General features: G+C 42.4%; 1 long non-coding RNA gene across 1 annotated transcript; it reads left to right on the forward strand.

Moving 5' to 3' along the window:
- Positions 1-280: 280 nt before the first annotated feature.
- On the forward strand, positions 281-21,462 carry LOC118092835 (uncharacterized). Its single transcript, XR_004693573.2, has 3 exons — positions 281-465; positions 19,372-19,530; positions 21,379-21,462. It is a non-coding gene; the product is annotated as an uncharacterized LOC118092835 (long non-coding RNA).
- Positions 21,463-21,721: the final 259 nt, after the last annotated feature.

Consider the following 21,721-nt stretch of genomic DNA (forward strand, 5'->3'; position numbering starts at 1 on the left):
GCACACCTCTTACTGGAAACTACTAAGGCAGGTGTCACCAGTATCCAAAGGTAACTTATTCCATTGCCCTCTTGCTTCTGATTAAAGAATCAATATGGGATCTAAGCCAAAAGTCAGCATACTGACATGTCTGGAAAATGAGGTGTTCCTTCAGCTACAAGCTGGGAGTAAGTCTGAAGACTTATGCACACTTGCCTTTCCTCTGCTCTTTCCAGACACAGTCAATGATTTGCAGCTCCGTATACAAGCGCCCCTGCTTCCTCCCCTCCCTTCCAGAGCTTTCCTAGTAATAATCTGAACTTTTACAGCTCAATCAGAGCAAATGTCAATTTGCGGAACACCTGAATTGTCTCCGATTCAGCTTTAAAGAGTGTTTTTTTTAGCAGGGAGAGCTGGGGTGGGGGCGCACACTTGGACATGGAGTGTTAAAGCACAGACCTCTACCTGGAAAAAGTTGGGCAAAAGGTAAGTGTGGATAAGCTCTCACTAAACTCAGTGAGGCTTGCTTCTGAGTAACGTCCATAGGATTGTGTTGCTAAGAGGCCTATAAAGCTATAGCCTAGATTCATGGTAGAAAGAGATGGTCCCTGTCAATGCTGTGCATTCTGCGCTAAACCAGCATAGTCTTCCATTCAATCCCGAGAACTGTGTGTGAGAGCTGTAGGCTTTAGGCTAGAGCAGTGTCCTTTTAGATGGCAGGTGCAGAAGTAGACCACTGAGAGGAATTAATACCTTCAGCCTGGTGGGTAAGGGAACTCCTGCTCTGAGGAATTTCTTTGCAGCTAAACTGGCATATAGTGGTTCCTGGAGCATCTCTAGATGACTGAGTAGTGTTATCAACTAACAAAAAAGTTCTGGCTTGCTTTTCTTTCACTATCCCTGGGTCTGCCAGCAAGAAAATGTTGAAGTATGCCCCTAGAAATAGCAAAATTGGCTGGGTTCAGCCCCCAGGCCCAACAACATTGGTTGAGCTCACTCCTGAACTGATCCACATACCCTCCAACATGTCTCCACTGAAAACAGGGACATCTGTCACCCACACTATCTTGGATCTACCTCCTGGCTTTAGAAATGTATCCACTCTGGGTTCCTAGAGAGCTCAATCCAGATACAGTGGTACCTCGGGTTAAGAACTTAATTCGTTCTGGAGGTCTGTTCTTAACCTGAAACTGTTCTTAACCTGAAGCACCACTTTAGCTAATGGGGCCTCCTGCTGCCGCCACTCCACCGCTGCGCAATTTCTGTTCTCATCCTGAAGCAAAGTTCTTAACCCGAGGTACTATTTCTGGGTTAGCGGAGTCTGTAACCTGAAGTGTCTGTAACCCGAGGTACCACTGTACTAGATTTTTTTTTGTAAAAATAAAAAATAAAAGTTCAGACGTTGGCAAACCTGTGCCTGACCTTCTGAGTAAAGCCCCAAGTCACAAGCCTCTTCTAACCACTGTGACTGTGCATCATTTTTCATAAAAGCCAGGAATGAGCTTATACATGCTGATGACATTCGGCAAAAGTATTTCAAGCCTAACAGTAACAATAATCATAAATAGTTTTGGTTTAGCTTTTTATATACATTTTCTTCAGAATGACGTACATCCATGACAAATGGCAGAGGACACAACAAAGAAGCAAACATTAATCATCACTTTGGGCTACATTACAATGTGTTTGTATCTCTGTGTGTGTGTGTGTGTGTGTGTGTGTGTGTGTCTGTTATGCTCATGTTTCAAATATGAGTCACAGTCTACTGGCCATTCAGCTGCCTGTTGTATTTGTTGGCAACACAAAAAAATATCCCTCACAATCAACATGTTGCACCATCATTTCTCCAAGAGGCTTCGGGGCAATTCAAGCTTTCAGATATCTAAGGCTGTAATCCTAACCCTACTGGAGGTTTTCTTGAGAACCATAGTTTTGAGGGAAACCTACTCAATGGACTGGGATAAGTTGTGTCAGCTGGTTTGCCTTAGCAGCAGGGTAACACCCCTCTTTCCATGCCCATTATTCACTTCCTTGAAAACACAAAGAAAGATTCAAAACAGCCAACTTCCTGTTTTGACCCAACAGTAGCTTGAAGTATACCACAGCGTTATTATTTTTATCTGTCCGTTGTTGGAGAAGGGGAGTTTGGAAGAAGCTATCAGAGCTAGAGAGTAAGGCATGCAACCCAATCTTAAGCCTGCTTCTCTGAAGTAAATTTCATTGGGTTTAATGGACCTTACTCTTTATTTAGTAAGTTTATTTAGCATTCCAGCCAATATACCCATGGCACTGCAGCAGGATCAATGGAAAAGAGATAACACTTGAGAATATTTGGTATTCTGATGTATCTAGTTCATTAGCTAGTGATTAATGGAGAGCCCCCCCCAATATTTTGAAATATTAATACATTTGCTTGGTGATTGCTTTCATTTTAAAGTAAACAAACTATATGCGGGTCTTCCGTTTGATCTTCGGTCCTTCCAGAGACCTTTTTTAATTTGCAAAATGTATAATTTGTGGACTTAAAAATATCCAAATCTGGGTAGGGAGTCCTCCATGGCAAAGACTAACACGTTTCATGTAGTTTTGAATCCAACTGGGAACTTTCATGTTTGGAAATTGGATTTTATCCTTTCTGTGGTTTAAGAGGAACTGGATTTGAAGTTTGTGCTATGGCTTTACTGTGCTGAATGCTTTTATTTCGATAAATGTCTTTAATTTTCACTTGCAAGGTGCTGGTTTTTACCATTAAAGACCTTCAAGGCCTAAGAGCAGGATACCTTTCTCCATATTTACCTAACCATGCACTCAGATCTTCAATGCGGGACATCTTATAGGAACTATTTCCTATAGTTTGTTAATGGGGATTTGTGCTGTTAGGAGACCCCCTTTTCACTCACAAAGCTACAGTTCTCAGCCTTCCCTGAGGGAAGAGGGGCTGCCTTTTAAACTACTTTGAGAATTGTAGCTGAACCTCTCTCAGCACCTTTAACAAACAACAGTTCCCAGAATTCTTTGGGGGAAGCCGTGCCTTTTTAAAGTGGCATAATACTACTTTAAATGTATGGTGAAGATGAGGCCTAGGAATGAGGTGGTAGTTCAATAATTGAAGGCTTATTTCCTCTGAAAGAGGCACTTCAGGTTCTACTGCAAAATGCCTTATTTACTTGCATTTCCTACTGCATCCTCCTCACATGGCTCTCCCCGGAAATTCTGGTGAAATGTCTTAATCCAATTGTACCAAGCCCTTTTGGTCTGATGACCTCTCCCATCATTTTATTCTTGGTTTCTACTGGGGTTTTTTCAGATTGGGTGGTATATTGTTCCTTGTTGGCTTAATATGCAAGTCTTTTATTGTTTTGTGCATTCTCACATTTGTTTTTTCGTTGGCTGATGTGAGACTAAATTCCCACTGAAATTGGTCTGACAATATGATATACAGTATGTTATGCTCACAATTACCCTGTCTTTATATGCTCCTGTTTAAGTACTCCATGGTTACAGTGTTTGGACAGGGTGTGCATAGCAGTGATAAAATCATCCGCAGTTTCTTGACTCAGCAAAGGTGGAGGTGAAGGAGGAGGAAAGAGAGCTGCTGCTACTACTCGTACTACTATTTTTAATCCAGGCTGTAAGAATGGCAAGTGAAAAACAAAGAAAATGAAACAACAGAAACAAGGTTTTAAAATCTGAAAACAGAAGAAAGTGAAATAAATGTACCCTATATCATTTTTTCCATGTCCTGCCCTCCCCCAATGGCTTCTACTCGAAAAGAGACAGGGGGAGAAACTGAAGAAGTAGGGGATGAAGGGAAGAGAAAGGGGAGATAATTTTAAGGAAACAATACATGAATAAAGCTACAGTGTTTTCATCCATAACTTGCCTGATAAGTTGCGTGTTTAGACCATACCTGCCAAGTCCTGGACAGAATAATCCAGGACTGGCAGCTGCGCGACACCGGAAGTTGCGTAGTTTCTACGCATGACTGGAAACGCGTGAAAGTGACTTCTGGCGCCGGTGCTGCCATTTTCTGGTGCCCATAGAAGGGCAAAGCAGCACCAGAAAAATGGCCGCCAGCAGAAGCGGATTTAAGGGAGAATAACGGGATAATAACCTATACGGGAGACCACCGGGAAACGGTGGGGAAAAAGGGGGTTTCCCGGTGAAAACGGGATACTTGGCAGCTATGGTTTAGACACAGAGACCTCCCCCATAAATAAACTCACACTTGACTCAATTTTTAGTTTTTGGCAGAATTTAGGCCACAACTTTAATGATTACAGAAAGTGAGTGAATGCATAGGCTCTGGTATGACTAGCTCCCTGCACCGTTGCAGGTAGCGCTGACCCAGGGCACCAGCATAGGTCAGCCAAGGGTGAACACCTAGATAGGCGAAAAGCCGGGAACAGACTATGTTCACCACTCAGATGTCCCCCTGGACTCAGGCACAGACAGAACCCCCTCTCAGGGGTTGGCCAAACCATTTGAGTCCCTGGATTCCTTTAACGGAATACCCTTCACATAGGGATGGTGAGAGCATTCTCCCATCCCTATTGCCTGACCAGTGCCTATCCACAACCTTAAAGTTCTGACGATTTGCTACGCGGCAGGCAAAACCCAAATGGCACCAGCCAATCAGCCAAGTGGGGGAAATTCCTGCCGTACCCCTGTCCCAATGACACACAACAGCATAGCAAGGTCAATCGCAAAATGCCCTAAAAGTAGGGAGAGGTGGGCGGGTGTTCCGAATGCACGAGCCAATAGAGGAAGCTCTGGGTCACATGCATGGGTATGTATAGGTCCCTCGATCCATTTGTACTGCGCCCCATTGGCCAGATTGAACCCAACATTGAGGGATCTACCAATCAGGTGTTGTGGCTGACCAATCTTACCCACCCAACACAGGTCAGTCTTCAGGTCTCACCGTAACACATGCCCTCTTTTAGGGAGGACACGATTTCTCTTTACTAGGAGTGAGACACAATTTCATTTCATTTCATTTCATTTATTTTTAAAAGCTCTAGTGCTAGAGACCCTGGAATAGTCAGAAAACACTAAAGGTACATTTACCATGTTATGGATCCTGGAACACAAATGGTTTAACTTTAAGAAATTTTATTTTCAAAATTCGAGTCCCTTGCCCAGCTGGGTTATGAGATTTGAGACATCAAAAATGGCTTCTGGGCTGATACAGAAACCAAAGGGATACCAAGTGAATGCTGTAATTGCTGCAGTGGAGGAAGCTGTGGCTGATATTGTCTGTGGCCTACGGGCCAAATAATCAGTTGATAGGGAGACAAAAATCTATGACATTTAATACCGGGTGCCAGAAGCTGAGGATGAAGACAACAATAATAGGTTGCTGTTTTATTGGTGTTGGGCTAGAGTATACATTACTACTTTCCCCCAATTCTCTTCCATTTCTTCACATTAAAAAAAATTGTTTTGCCCTACTTTAATCATCTGAGAGAAATGCCCTAAAGTTTCAGGTTATTAGAGCTGCCATTCTCAAAACTGTCATCTCGTCACCTACCCCCCCCTTTGAGATTTCAGGAGACTCCCTGAATTTAATTTGCATTTCTTAAATTATAGTGAAAGTGCTCACAGCACTTGGCTTCTTTAAATATAGTTTGGAAGTGACATTAAAATAAATGACACTCCTCCTCTCAGTCTTATTCCCAGGACCTTTATCCCACTCAGACACATCAACACTAGGGGGTCGACGTGTCTTCAGTCCCCTCATAATTGTTGGAAAAGGGTCGTGTAACATCATGCATTGCAGCTTCAGTGACTGGCTCCTCCAGAGAGCTCGGCCTCCTCTAGATGATGCAACAATGCATGCACATCGCTCAAGTGATGTCAATGAGCACAATACATGACGTGAGTGATGTCACACAGAGTGCCAGGCACCAGGCCCCCACAGTCTTGAGGGCAACCTGGTATCTCTGATCCCACTCTCAGGGAAAAGGCTCTAGAAAGAAATGCCCTGGCCTTCTCCCAGCCTTCTCCTTTCTGTCAAAGTAGTAAGATGTTTTTCTTCAAACTTTCTGGGAGCATTTGAAAGAATATTTCCCAAGTTTTATTGTTGCACCAATAGGAAGTGATTCATAAATGAAACAGAAAAATAATCACTTGGTTGGGTCACAGTTTGCCCCACCATAATTCAGCCCATTTATGGAGGTTTACAGTGGTTTGGCAAACTGTGATTTAATCCTATAAAGATATTATATCAAAACCATCACAAGAAAAAATTAGGAAAAGTGTAATCTATATCTCTTTCAGAAGGGGGGAATGGGTTGGCAATAACCTCATGAGAATCATCTCTAAATTGCTACACTCCACAGCTCAAATGTAAAACCATTGTGTGAAACCAGAAGGTAAATATAATATTACCTTACTTGATCCCCCAAAAAATGGGTTTAAATGCAATGCAGCCACAGGGGGAAAAATGGAAGCATTGTGCTTGAAATATTTCATCACAGTGGCAGACACTAAATGAGATCTCTTGTGAAAGCTGAGATTAAAAATAGACTGATGAAAGTAAATACGATTGCTCCTCATTAATGTCAACATTGGTGATTTAAGATGAAGGGAAGGGCAATGGCCTTTCACAACACACTCTAGCAACAACCTCCCAAACAGTATAAAACCATACTTGATTGCTTCTCTGTGCAGTGGTTATAACTTGTTCCAAAGTGTGAAGCCCTCTGAAATAATGAACCAATTAAATTTGAGTTTGTAATAGTTTCTGGGGGAAATTTATCCTCCAGTAAGACCACTTCATATGAGATTTGTTCTGATCCTTCAAGTACAAAATTCACATTATAAGTCCAATGTGAAATGCACCCATGTGAATTCTCAGATGAGATTACTTCTTCAAAGAGGGGGGAAATTCCAAGAAGAAGCATACTATGTAATACGTTTTCCACATATGCCTCCCCACTTCATTCAGTCAGCTTCTAAGGACCAGTTTTCCATTTGTCTACCACCAGAAGTGACTAGAAGAAACAGCCTTTTCACTAGTGGAACCAACACTGTTGAACATCACCCCTAAGGACCTCATCTTCATTTTCTTTTTTAATGCCCTGTCAAAACCTACAGATTCAAGCAAGCTTTTAGGGAGGCTGGGGGGAAGCTGATGGCTTCATTGAGTCTGAGATATTGGTAGATAGTTGGGGGGGTACATTGTTTAGGGAGGCTTTTAATGTTTAATCCATTATTGTATTTTACTTTTCTGTTGGAAGCCGCCCAAAGTGGCTGGGGAAACCCAGCCAGATGGGCGGGGTATAAATAATAAATTATTATTATTATTATTATTATTATTATTATTATTATTATTATTATTATTACATTGTACACAGAGTAAATGCTATTGGCAATAGTGAGATATGCGTCCTAATGTCTTAAAATGCTCAAGATTGCAGTTTTTTTGTGTGGGGTGGTAGTGATTATGCAATATGCCTGTTCTTTATATCACACATCACTTGAGATTGGAACTGTGATATTAGCCACAATGATTAATAAATGGGATATAATTGGAATAAGTCTAATGCAGTAGCCCGTTGCTTTTCTCGGTAAAGCACCTTCCAAGAATTCACAGTGCTTGAGGTTTTCTTGCCCTGCAGACTAAGAGGATGACTCTTCTGGAAAAATTACCCAACTATTCCTTAGAAGGGGAACAGTTTTTTATTTATTCCAAAGCCAGAATGGTGTCCTGCTGTGATCATTCTCATATATATATAACATTTAGAACATTAGGGAAACACATTTGGGAAATTCCCCGGCCTGTACATGGTGATTGATGGCTTTGGAATTTGAAAAATGTAACTCAAATGTCACTTATGAAATACACCTGGGCTGTGCTTAGTTACCTGTGGGAAAGCAGCAATATATTTCATACCACTCCACACGCCAAGATGGAATGATTTTGTCAGAGATGTGTTGTCAAAGGCACCGAACGCATTATTTTCTCCCAAGTGTGTGCCCTCATTCCTATTGAGTGAAACACGTTTGAATATTACAGAGGTGTGTGGAGAAAGAGCTTAGCAACAATACGCTGCTTACTCTGGCTTGTTTGTTTGTTTGTTTCTGTAAATGCACTGGCCGTGGGCATACAACATTAAATTAAGTTTTGGCAGCAGTAGATAGGCAACATGAGAGCAATTTCTTTCCCGGTTGTTGGTGAAAGTGCTTTTTCAGAACAAGCCTCTGAAAGGAAATAAAATTACAGCAAAAATAAAATAAAATTGTGGTGATAATGCCATTGTTTTTTGTTTTTGTTTTTTGAAGTATTTTTTATTAAAGATTGCTTGATTTAAAAAGGTAAATGTGATAATGCCATTGTTTCTGAGGGGAGCAGCTAACACTCTACTTAAAGAAGCTTTATGAGACAATATCACATTTTCACGCATTAGATTATCTTGCAAACTGGATCAGGTCTGTTATGGGGTGGCGAGGGTGAGAACAGAATTAGAGATTTCAAAAGAACTGCCTCCCTATTCTTCCTACACCTGCACTACTTTGTTACTATTTTATGTATCCCCTCCTGGATAGACAGATAGCCTAGTCCATGGGTAGGCAAACTAAGACCCGGGGGCCGCATCCGGCCCAATCGCCTTCTAAATCTGGGCCACAGATGGTCCAGGAATCAGCATGTTTTTACATGAGTAGAATGTGTAATTTTATTTAAAATACATCTCTGGCTTATTTGTGGGGCATAGGAATTCGTTCCCCCCCCAAAAAAATAGCTCGGCCCCCCACAAGGTCTGAGGGACAGTGGACCGGTCCCCTGCTGAAAACGTTTGCTGACCTCTGGCCTAGTCATAGATATCTATGCCCTGGAAACCTCCATGACTATATTAAACTACTGCAGTGCATTGAACCAGGGGGCTGCATTTGAAGACTGTTTGGAAACTTCAACTACTCTAGTTCAAAATGCAGCTGCAAAGACTTTGATTGGAACCAATGAGTAGAAACAGATCTGATCCATTCTTCAACGTCTTCACTGGATGCTGTTGCTTACCTTTAAAGCCAGATACAGTTTAGGCATGAGGTTACCTGCAGTAAACTGATGTGGGGGCTGCTGTGGTCTAAACCACTGAGGCTCTTGGGCTTGCCAATCAGAAGGCTGGCAGTTCGAATCCCCGCGACGGGGTGAACTCCCATTGCTCTCACCCAGCTCCTGCCAACCTAGCAGTTCGAAAGCACGCCAGAGCAATTAGATAGATAGGTACCACTGTGGCAGGAAGGTAAATGCCGTTTCCGTGCGCTCTGGTTTCCATCATGGTGTCCCATTGCACCGGAAGCGGTTTAGTCATCCTGGCCACATGACCTGGACAACTGTCTGTGGACAAACGCTGGCTGCCTTGGCCTGAAAGTGAGATTAGCGCTGCAACCCCATAGTCGCCCTTAACTGGACTTAACCATCCAGGGGTCCTTTACCTTTTACCTGCAGTAATGCTTCACCACATTCTTTTGTGGGGAAGATTTGCCTGCCAGCACCTACTTTGCTATTTCTTCAGCACCAGGCAAAGGACTTTAAAAATGCTCTTAGTTGCTAAAATACCCAGTTCTTTGCTGCAAGTTTTTAAGCAGTTGTTTGATACTTTTAAAATGTTTGCTGTTTTCTTGATATGATATTGGTCAGGTTTTTGTTGTGTAAGCTGTTATGAGAACATAAATTAATTCACTTTAAAAAAAATCTCTTAAGTGGAGTACGTAAACAACAACAACAACAACAAGAAGAAGAACAACAACATGCACTCGTATGTCACAAATAAAGCCGAGCAGTATATCAAAAAATAAAAATGAACGAAGGTTGGGCAGACATATGAGTTTTTAAGAGTGGAATTCATATAGATTTTTAAGAGGCATTTAAAGGTCATTACTGTTCCCAGTATTTTTTTTATTGCTGTCTTCAATATTTATACTAAAGTCTAACTCAGACATTTAAAAAACAAGCACAAGATATATAGCAAACAACAGTAACTTCAAAAAAATCCTTCCAGTAGCACCTTAGAGACCAACTAAGTTTGTCATAGGTATGAGCTTTCGTGTGCATGCACACTTCTTCAGATACACTGAAACAGAAGTCATTAACAGTCGTCAACAGTCGCCAACAGTTTTACCACTCCTATCAGCCAATCACCCATTCCCACCACCCTTCTGAGTAATACCCCTCCCCACCCTCTGACAATACATAAGGGTCTGGTGACTTCTGTTTCAGTGTATCTGAAGAAGTGTGCATGCACACAAAAGCTCATACCTATGACAAACTTAGTTGGTCTCTAAGGTGCTACTGGAAGGAATTTTTTTATTTTTTGTTTCGAGTACGTCAGACCAACACGGCTACCTACCTGTAACAGTAGCTTCAGCTAATGCATTTTTCTGCACAATCATCCTGTGATATAGGCCAGGCCAAGCTAGGCCAATCTTGTTTCTTTTAGTTTATACATAGAAGAGGAAACTTTCTACTTTTCTCAATATTACTAAACTTCCAATGCTGAGATAACCACAATGGCACCAGTAAGTCACAACTTTTAAAGGTAAAAAAGGTTCCTTGCTGTCTGGACCTGACATTCCTACCAGGAGAGCCGACTTGGACCCCAAGTTATGGGTGTCCTGTGCGTGTGATGTCCTGATGCCACATGCCTCCCCCAGCCTTGGAACCTCACTTCTTCTCAGAGATGCTGTCCAAGGCCTAGCGAGACCACAGAAGTTGCATCGGGGGCCCTGCAGTGTGGGTGATGAACCTCCTATTCTTACTGGGTGCTGGGTGCTGAATCCCTGATTCTTCCTGACTTCCTACACAATTTCCTCTCCAGATCTGCAGAGATTATCTCAGTGGAACTCTAATCCCTTTCAGGCATTCAGTGTTATAGAGTGAACATGTAAGCAGGGCTCTAGGGGTGAGTATGCTAGCTCCTCACCCCATCCCTTTCTCATCTTCCTTCACAAGTTTGATGGTGATCTTCTGAAAAGAGGAGACTTCTGTACTCCTGGAGGCCCACCTTGTATTTTAGAACTCTGGAAAATCAGGATTCTAAAATGTGTGGGAAACTTTGAGGAGTACAAAAGGCTTTCCGCTTCACAAGGTTGCCCTCCAGAATGGCGATTGTGGAAATTGTGCACTTGTCCCCAACCCCTCCTCTCATATGTTAACTATAATGTAGGTTCTACATTTAAATATGGCCCTGGTGACAATAATTTTTTCTCCAGCATCTTTTGAAACTGATAAACTCAAAGCCTAAAGGCTGGCATCATGCAGGTGTGCTAGGGTTCATTTCTAACCATAAAATAGTTGCGATCCAGAGGGTTTATACATAATTCACCCCAAACAAGGCCACCTTGAGTACTGGAATTGCAGTACAGTGGAACCTCGGTTTATGAACACCTCGGTATACAAATTTTCAGTATATGAACGCCGCAGACCCATCTGGAAAGGATTAATTCACTTTCCATTACTTTCAATGGGAAAGTTCGCTTCAGTTTATGAACACTTCAGTTTATGAACAGACTTCTGGAACCAATTACACCCATGCTTCAGGTTAAGTGCGCTTCAGGTTGAGTACTCCACAGACCCGTCTGGAACGGATTAATCCACTTTCCATTACTTTCAATGGGAAAGTTCGCTTCAGTTTATGAACGCTTCAGTTTATGAACAGACTTCCGGAACCAATTGTGTTCATAAACCGAGGTACCACTGTAGTCACATATACCTAGGTGAATCAGTTCCTCATACTAGTCCTTTAATACTATCTCAATCACATGTTAACCCCATACCTCTATGTGGAGGAAGCTACTACTGTAAAGAAAGGGCTAACTCATGTATTTAGTGTTTCAGCATAACAGGTCACCATTTAGTTAAGAACCGACAGATTAAAAGTCTCAGGCTTGCAAGACATCAATAGAGAGACAAACACTTGATTTCTACATTAATTCATAATTAATATAAATGGTATGTCATATTTACTTGTCTGACGTCCTCACTTTATTGCGCAGTACTACTTCCGAGGATTTTTGGGGGGAGGGGGAACAAAATGATAAGTCGAAGAAATGAAGATGAAATGTGTCATTTATGCGCCATGATGTGCTTAATGTGGAGGTAGGCAATGCAAGGGGCCCTTTCCTAACAGCGATAAAAATAATTCATATTGAAAGTCTCCCAGTACCTGAAGGATGTAATTATCTTGTGGTAGCCACACCTCCTGTCATACCCTACTGCTTAATTATACAGTTTCACCAGAATTGTTATTCTGCTCTGAGTAATGCGGAGTGGAAGAGAGAGCTGAGGAGAAGGTCTGTAACAGAATAACGGAGCTGACAAAACAACGGAAAACAGGCGTAGGTTCTGGCACAAAATTATCTCCCGATAAAGTTTGGATAAAAAAAAGAAAGCCAGTGATATTAGATGAAAATTCTGAAAACCCCGAGGAAAATCCCCCCACAGACCCATGGCAGAGCTGAGATAGAGTGGGTCAGTGTGAGCAACAAGGAAGCCATTGATCAATCCTCAAATCCCCTTAACAAAAAAGTGATTATCAAGCCTTGAGCTGCAGCCTTGCTTCGCACAAAGAGTAAGATATCATGTTGAGCTGGCCTCAGCGGCGATACATACTGCTGACAGCTCAGGCTGTGTTTGGCCACTCATTCCAGTATTCTGCTTAAAAGGGCCACAAATAAAATGTGAGAAGATGAAGCACAAAAGCCCTATGTTGAAATAGAAATTAGGGCTTGGCACAATCCGGCTCTCACGTCCCAGTGTCTCATTACCCAAGCATGGCGGAAAGGTTGGTTGCTGTTGCACTGTTGTCTGGCGCCAAACATGAAGGGGAATTCTCCCATAGCATCCTGTCTGCTACCTCGTATTTGCTTCATTATCTGTGCAGTGGGGGGAAAGGTTCTGCAGCTTCTCTAAGGGTGTTCGGAGCCGAATTAGCTCCAGAGGCGTGTTGGATGCTTAGATAGTTGGATGCTTAGATATTATGGTGTGGGTTTCGGAGACTTAGTGGCATGTGCACACTGAATGATAATACACATTCAGAGCTGGACTCAGGTGCTTTTTTGGGGTGTTGTACACATGATGCCCTCCATATGTCACCAATATCCCACACTGTTTATCAATCTGAGGTCCATTCTGCTGGAACGACGAACATCCATTCTGTGCTGAGAATGCACTTCTTATGGTCTTGCTGCCTACACAGAAAATGTTTTCTCAGGTCATCTCACATTGGGACAGACCTACTGATGTTGCAGGTCTGTGCCACCCCAATTCATCATGTGCAACTTGTCTATGAATGAAATAAAAAAATAGGAAGCAGTGCAGTAGCTTAGCCTCCTTTGTATACCAATACATATCCTTGGTATATGAGTATATGAACACACTAATGTTCAACACCTCTCATTTGAAAGATTTCAGAAAATGCTTTTTTTAAAAAAAGGTATGTGGAAGCAGTAATTTAGGGGAGAGGAATAGATAAAACTGTTGCACGCTAATTTGAAAATGTGCCCATCTGTCTGTACAGACAACACAGATGTTAGCTGTTGCTTTGGATGACATTATCACATAAACTTGTGTACAACTGCAAACCGCTATGTATGCTAAAGCACGCTGTGGAAAAATGACCCTGGATGTTTCAAAGGCAAAGTGTCCCGAGAACAGGCTCGATGGAAGCTAGAGGACAACTAAAACCTACAAGTGAGTGCAGGAAAATTCCATTCTGTATGTACCTCCTGCCACAACTACTTTGCCATCCCTACCAGGACATCAAGTCCTCAAATATTTTACAATCTCTGCTAAGCCTTTGTTTGGAATGCCATGCCATTATGCTTTCATTATTGCTCCTTGAAGAAAATTCTGTAACAAAGCATGTTAACCCCCAAAGTGGCAGTCGAGCTGATAAATTAAAATTGGCAGGCTCTATAAATGTGAGAAGCATACAGCTGATCAACACAAACAAAATAATTTCAGCCAAGTTTTATGTTTCCTTTGGTGAGCATGTTTTCAGTTTCTATTATGCGCTTGGACCCTGGAGGTAACATTCAAACCTTTGGCCCTACAAAGACTGGAATTCTACACAGGGAAGTAGCAAGTCCCATTAAAATCCATGGTGGCCGTCCACTACTCAGAGAAGACCCAGGAAAACTGATGAACATGATTATTTCAATAGGTCTATCCTGAGTAAAATATAATTGAATACCACGCCATATCCTTTGACTAACAACTCATAAATCATTTTAGCTGATTAACCCTTTTCCCTTTAATTTATTGATTTATTTCATTTTAATTACCTATGATCAAAACTTCAGTATAAGTGATTATTTGAAATACTGAAGAAAGTGAGAGATTACATAAATTAATTAACAAAAGCTGCTTGCTGTGAGACATAGAGTTCAGCTTTAATATTTTCTTTCTGTTTTCCTTTACAGGGAAACATATAAGCAAAACAGACTTTAAAAATAAGCATGCCTTTAACTCACTACTTTACTCATTAAAATTTGCACTCACTGGTTAAAGTGATAGACACCGTTAGAGCTTGTAGTTCTAGTTATTAAAGTCTATGCTTTGGCATTTTAATTATACTGAATATGGTTGGCTTATGCTAGACCGTGTAATTATTTGTCATTATTATACATGCCTACCCAAAAGTAAATCCCAATGAGTTTAATGGGATTTACTCCCAGATAGGTCTATACAGGGTTGCAGCCTCAGTGACTTAAGCTGGGACTGTGGGCTTAGTTTTTTCCCCTAGCTGAAACTTTGCTAGGCATTAGTATACTGTACTAATTTTTGCAAATGTTGTGTCTACCCATATCAGGGGCGGACCTTCGTTTTTCATATTTCAGTGAAGGCAAAAATTCAGTGCCTCCTCCCACCTCTTGTTGTTGTTGTTGTTTAGTCGTTTAGTCATGTCCGACTCTTCGTGACCCCATGGACCATAGCACGCCAGGCACTCCCGCAGTTTGGTCAGACTCATGTTGGTAGCTTCGAGAACACTGTCCAACCATCTCATCCTCTGTTGTCCCCTTCTCCTAGTGCCCTCAATCTTTCCCAACATCAGGGTCTTTTCCAAGGATTGTTCTCTTCTCATGAGGTGGCCAAAGTATTGGAGCCTCAGCTTCACGATCTGTCCTTCCAGTGAGCACTCAAGGCTGATATCCTTAAGAATGGATAGGTTTGACCTTCTTGCAGCCCTCCCACCTCTTACCCTCCATTAAACTCTATTCACTGTGCCATCACTGCAACACCCTGCAGCACCTCCTAAACTCTGCATCCAGCACAGTAGAACTAGTCGCACTGCCCTAAATCCACCTCTAACTAAATCCTGCCACTGCTGCAATGTACACCAGAAACATCTTTAACAACAACAACAACAACAATTTATTTATACCCCCCCCCATCTGGCTGGCTTTCCCCAGCCACTCTGGGCGGCTTCCAACGGAATATTAAAATACAACAATTCATCAAATATTAAAAAAGCTTCCCTAAACAGGGCTGCCTTCAGATGTCTTCTAAATGTCAGACAGTTGTTTATTTCTTTGACATCTGATGGGAGGGTGTTCCACAGGGCGGGAGCCACTACCGAGAAGGCCCTCTGCCTGGTTCCCTGTAACTTGGCTTCTCGCAGTGAGGGAATCGCCAGAAGGCCCTCGGCGCTGGACCTCAGTGTCCGGGCAGAATGATGGGGGTGGAGACGCTCCTTCAGGTACTATACTGGGCTGAGGCCATTTAGGCATTTAAAGGTCAGCACCAACACTTTGAATTGTGCTCGGAAATGTACTGGGAGCCAATGTAGGTCTTTCAGGGCTTAGTTGATCTTAGATGGTCTCAGCGACCAATCCCAGTCACCAGTCTAGCTGCCACATTCTGGATTAGTTGTAGTTTCCGGGTCACCTTCAAATGTAGCCCCACATAGAGCATGTTGCAGTACAGTAGTCCAAATGGGAGATAACCAGAGCATGCACTACTCTGGTGAGACAGTCTGCAGGCTGGTAGGGTCTCAGCCTGCGTACCAGATGGAGCTGGTAGACAGCTGCCCTGGACACAGAATTGGCCTGCGCCTCCATGGACAACTGTGAGCCCAAAATGACTCCCAGGCTGTGCACCTGGTCGGTCCTTCAGGGGCACAGTTACCCCATTCAGGACCAGGGAGTCCTCCACACCCGCCTGCCGAACGATTTCCTGCATGTATTGAGTTGCTTCCTGAGCTGATTCTATTGTATTGATTTTTTTACTAAGTTAAAACATTCCCAGTGTGAATCACCAGTGTCTGCATTCCAAATGGAGCCAACTCCAAGAGAATATTGATATGACAAATGTATATCAGTTTTCTACCACTTTAACTGTCATGGCTTCTCCCAAAGTATCCTGGGATCTGTAGTGTCATAAGGATGCAAAGCTCTGCCAGAGATCTAGAGTTCTGAGAGTTCTCTAGGGAACAGAAATTCCTGTTACACTAGTTGACGTCTGGGCCACAGATAACCCTTAGTTGGAACGATTCATACAGGGCTTAGAGTTTCTGTGTCTTCTATAGATTTCATGCCTTCTGTCTGCTAAGGCCATCAAATAAATAACACTTTGTGGTGATGACAGAAAGACTTGGAACTGGTATTTAACTGAATTCCTCCCAGGAAATGTAAGAAATGTTTTCCACAGCTTCTCACTTCAACTGGGTTGATGATATTACGTTGTGGATTTATTTAACAAAAAGTATTTTTGAAATACCGGTACTCTAAATCTGACTAATCCACCTCTCTCCACCAGGGACCCCCTTCCCTTAAGCTCTGTACTGTTTGCATTCATGAAGGGTCTTCATGCATGATATTGCTGCTTCCTGAAGTGCTTTCTCATATCAGACAGTGCTCCACCTTGGATCCAGGAGGCGAAAAATATAAAACAAAAGGTTAACTGGGGGCTTAGCCTTGTTAATCTTGCGCTAAAATGGAAAGCTGATGCTCAGAATTAAATTAAGAAAAAAAGAGCCATTAGCATACCAACTCTCTCCCCATTCATAAGAACACAGTTATATCAAAGGGTTAATATTATCACCAGGTCACCAATGTGCATGTCAAGGTGATGATTGATGGAGAATGGGGAAGCACCAACAAGGTAGAGTCCTCATTTGATCTTTTCACTCTTCCTTCTGTTCTTGCATTGAGAGAATAGTTACAGGTAGGTAGCCGTGTTGGTCTGAGTCGAAGCAAAATAAGAAAATTCCTTCAGTAGCACCTTAAAGACCAACTAAGTTTATATTTTGGTATGAGCTTTCGTGTGCATGCACACTTCTTCAGATACACACTTCTGAAGAAGTGTGCATGCACACGAAAGCTCATACCAAAATATAAACTTAGTTGGTCTTTAAGGTGCTACTGAAGGAATTTTCTTATTGAGAGAATAATTCATCACAATTAGGACTCTCCATTTTGCACAAGAGACTGTTCTGGGTCACCTGCCCTACACCTGGTATCATATATGGTGTTAGGTGTGGGACAGGTAAAAACTGCTGGACTGGATTTGCTAGTGTTGACAACCAGCGGCTTGTGAAGTGCTATGCCTTTGCCCGCATGATTTGACTAACTTATGTCCCATGACTTTAGTTAGTGAAATTACCTGGAGTGAGCCGACTGATTCTTCAATATAGGTCGGTAAGTGACAAGCTTGGCCAGAAAACCCAGTGCATGTGGACCGTGGTGGTCAGGTGAGCAGCTGTAGTTGCTTCCATACATTTCCTCATTGCCTCTTTCTCTTAGAGCTGCTGTGCAGTCATTAGTAAAGGCTGCAAGGACAGAGGTAACCTTAGTCCATAGGATCTTTTGCAATGTGATGGGAGAGACACCATGATTTTGACACTAAATTGTAAGCATACAGACAAGGACTGTGTTGTTGTTTTTAAAGCTTTAGATGGTATTTTGTCAATGTTATTGCGTGTTGAGTTCCCCTGACCACCCCCTCAAAAAACTCACACCACAGACAGAATTTTGTTTTGGGTTTTTGGCATGAACTTGGCCACAACTTTATTAAAATACAAAATATGTGAGTGGTTGCGTAGGCATTGGTTCCACCAACTGTCCCCTATGGACAGAGCTGACATCTAAGTCAGTCAGAGGAAAACCCTCTGGGGAGAGACAGGCGGTCAGGTGTGTCTGACCCTCCCCTCTTCCCTCAGGCTCCCGGGGGCTCTTGCAAGGCCCTGGCCCCCGACCGGGGGAAACGGACAAAAGCATGTCAAGCCCCTGGATTCCTTACCAATTGGAGGGGTAGCCACAGTCAACAATACCCCTCCGTTACCAACAAACTAACCAATGCCTAACCGCCAACCTTACAATTTGTGACAATTTGCTATGCAGCAGGCAAAAACCAGATGGCACCAGCCAGTCAGGCAAATGGAAAAATTCCTACTGGGCCCCCGCATCAATGCGGACGACCCCATGACAGGCACAGCAAGGTCAACACAGGAGCCTAAAAATAGGGAGGGAGGGAGGGAGGGAGATCCAAAGTACGCAGACAAAGAGGGGGATCTGAACACGTGCTTGCCTATTTATACCTCAGAGCTGTCAATCAAATAATGGCAACATGTATTTTACCCCAGCAACAACCTGTGGTCCAATCACCACAGCGGTAACCCAAACAATCCCGCCCCATCAGCAAAGGGGGTAGTTTGTTGGCCCCCACCGCAACACGTGCTCTCCAGGAAGGAGAACCCGCACTGTAGTTATTTTAACATCAAGCAGATATTTTTGTTTGTTTGTTTGTTTGCCATACCACCCTTCATCTGAGGATCACAGGAGGGATTACTGTACAATTTTTTTAAACACACACACACACACACACACACACACACACACACACAAAAATGCATAACATAGTAACAAACAAAAACAACCCCCCTATTTTCAGATAGAAAAGAAAGAAAAACAAAATCGAAAGTTAAAACAGCAAATAAAATACACCTGCAAAATACAAACTCAAAATTACATAGAAGAGAAACCAAACCAGAAGTGACATGCCTTTTTTAAAAAATAATAATGCAATCCTTTCCAAATACAACACGGAGTGTGAAAGTTGAGGAATAATTTGACTCAAGATATTTCTTGTTAATTGCCGGTTATGCTTATGCTGTAGAAATAAACATACAAATGCACAGCCCCCACCCTCGTAACTTAATGCAACTGTGTTTTACGAAAATGTTGTCTCTCAGGAGAGCCCAGAATAAATGCTTTTTCTGGTGTTTTGGCATTTTCAGTCTAAATCCTAGCCCTATCCTAAAAGGGCAAGTCACAGAGTGAAATTAAAAATAAAACAGCTCACATGTTTGTTTGCAACTGTTTAAGAAGTATGTAAAAATATATGAACCAGGCCAAAGGCCTTTCTAAATAGCATCTTGTTTTCCACAGTGGCCAAGCAGGTGCCTCCTGGAAGCCCACAAACTTGACATGAGAACAGCAGCCCTGGCCTGGTGATGTCCCCCCAGTGGCAGAGTACAGATTCGAAACTTAACAACTTCCCAGGGTAGCCAACATGCACCGCATGGAGGCTTGTTCCACGCCAGAGAGGTACTAGAATGAGTTCCTTTCTTGAGAGCTGAGACCATGTGTAATTATTCAGATTCTTTACTGTGGGAAGCATGCCAGAATTATGATAGCTATTCTCCTCTCTGCCGATAAACAGATGGTCCAATTCTTCTTATTGTACCTCCTGTGAAATCAAAGCTCTGCTTCCAGGAAGGTAACACAGTGAGATTTGAAAATTTAAGTCTGGGTTGTTCCCCCCCTCCTCCAGCTCTTGCTGAGCATCACGAGGCTTCTCTGCAAAACTCCCTCCAGGGGTATGGGAGGAGGTTTGCCAAGGTCGGAAATGTCCTGAGCCAGTCGGACATAATATATGTGTGTCATGATAAGTAGACCGGAGGTGGGCCAGAGCATAAATCGAAAAATATTTTCAGGGCAGCAAATTAATTAAGAGCAGGCATCAAGTAAAAAAGGAATGTGCTTTTCCCTCCAGTGTGGTGTAGTGGTTAAGAGCGGTAGACTCGTAATCTGGGGAACCAGGTTCGCGTCTCCGCTCCTCCATATGCAGCTGCTGGGTGACCTTGGGATAGTCACACTTCTCTGAAGTCTCTCAGCCCCACTCACCTCACAGGGTGTCTGTTGGGGAGGAAGGGAAAGGAGAATGTTATCCGCTTTGAGACTCCTTCGGGTAGTGATAAAGCGGGATATCAAATCCTCCCCCAACAAGAAGGTTTGTTCCAGGCAGCCATGCTTCCATTAAAGCACATTGCGTTATTATTTGTGTGTTTTATTTGTTTTATTTTTAAATAGTTTTTATTTGGTTTTACAAATTAATGTTCACATTCAAAATCACAAATAATAGCAAATACATGAGATTTTTCCGAATCTCTAGACTTCCCTCCTCCGCTCCGTGGGCTCTTTACTTAAACTTTTCAGTTGCGCACTATAAGCCACTCCAATTTTCCAGTTCTCCATTGCATCCAAAGTCTTTGTTACATTACAAGAGTTATTTAAGACTTGCTAAAGACTTTTGTTGCTCTGCCCATTTTTGCCTCTGGCCCTGCTCAGTGCAAGCGTGTGGTCCCCGGAAGGTTGCTCAAAAAGGAATGGAGACCTCAGGCTGAAAAGGGTTCCCCCTTTCCTGGTTTAAGATCTGAATCAGTTAATACTGACTCTGCGGATGCAGTGACATTGGAATAATAATCATGTTCAGTAGGGATGGGACTATGGGTCATCCTGGCCCCCCAATTTACAAACCCCTGATCTTAAATCTCTACACTGGTTTTCGTGTGTGTGTGTGTGTGTGTGTGTGTGTGTGTGTGTGTGTGTTATTAGTTATTAATTTTGAAACTGAATGTGTTGCTTTTGTAGGCAGCAGTAGCTTTCACAACAGCTTCCGCAGCCCCAAAGAGAGCAGGTGCTTTATTGCACAGCTCTGACAATGGCACTTGAGTTGTCCTGCCTTATCACATTTCCATTTATCTTGCCGGCTAGAAAAAAGATTGCCTACTGTCGAAATGATTGTTTGTGATGGGGGCACATAAGGGTTAGATTGAAACAAATAACACTATTCTCTCCCCCCTTACCTCAGGCAGGGTTACCTGGAGGTAAAGGGCCTTAGTATAGATTTCTGAGTCACACTGTATTTTCTCTGAAAGCTATTGCCTATAGAATACTTTTCACTCCTCTATATGCAAGGAAATGTTTGCAGAAGCCTTGCTTATAGGAACAAAGCATCATCTTAAACAGGTTTATGACTCTGAGCAGAACAATATGAACCTCTCATCTTCGCCTGTTTTTCCCATAGGCAAGTAGAAAGGAAAGCTCTGTATGATTAATGAACCTTCTAGAGTGATTTTTAATGTGTCCTCCTTGTGTTTTTGTACATTCTAGTTTAACACCAGATACAGTACATTCTCCCACCCTTATCCCAAGAAGAGGAAACCACCAACAAAAGCTGAGATAACAGAGGGAAATGGTTTGTTTGTTTGTTTAATAAACTTTATTGAAAATAATCAGAAAACATAAAAACATAAAATTTGCAGATCATAAATTTACAAACCTTCAGATAATACATAAAATTGTACTCTATTACACGACTCCATCTATTTTCCATCTATTTTCTCATACCACTGCATTATCCTTTGCAATCTAATCGTTTCTCAGACTTAGTCAAATTAAAGGACGAGATGGCTGGACAGTGTTCTTGAAGCTACAAACATGAATTTGACCAAAC

This window comes from Zootoca vivipara, chromosome 1 (genome assembly GCF_963506605.1).
Source record: "Zootoca vivipara chromosome 1, rZooViv1.1, whole genome shotgun sequence".
Lineage (NCBI taxonomy): Eukaryota > Metazoa > Chordata > Lepidosauria > Squamata > Lacertidae > Zootoca > Zootoca vivipara.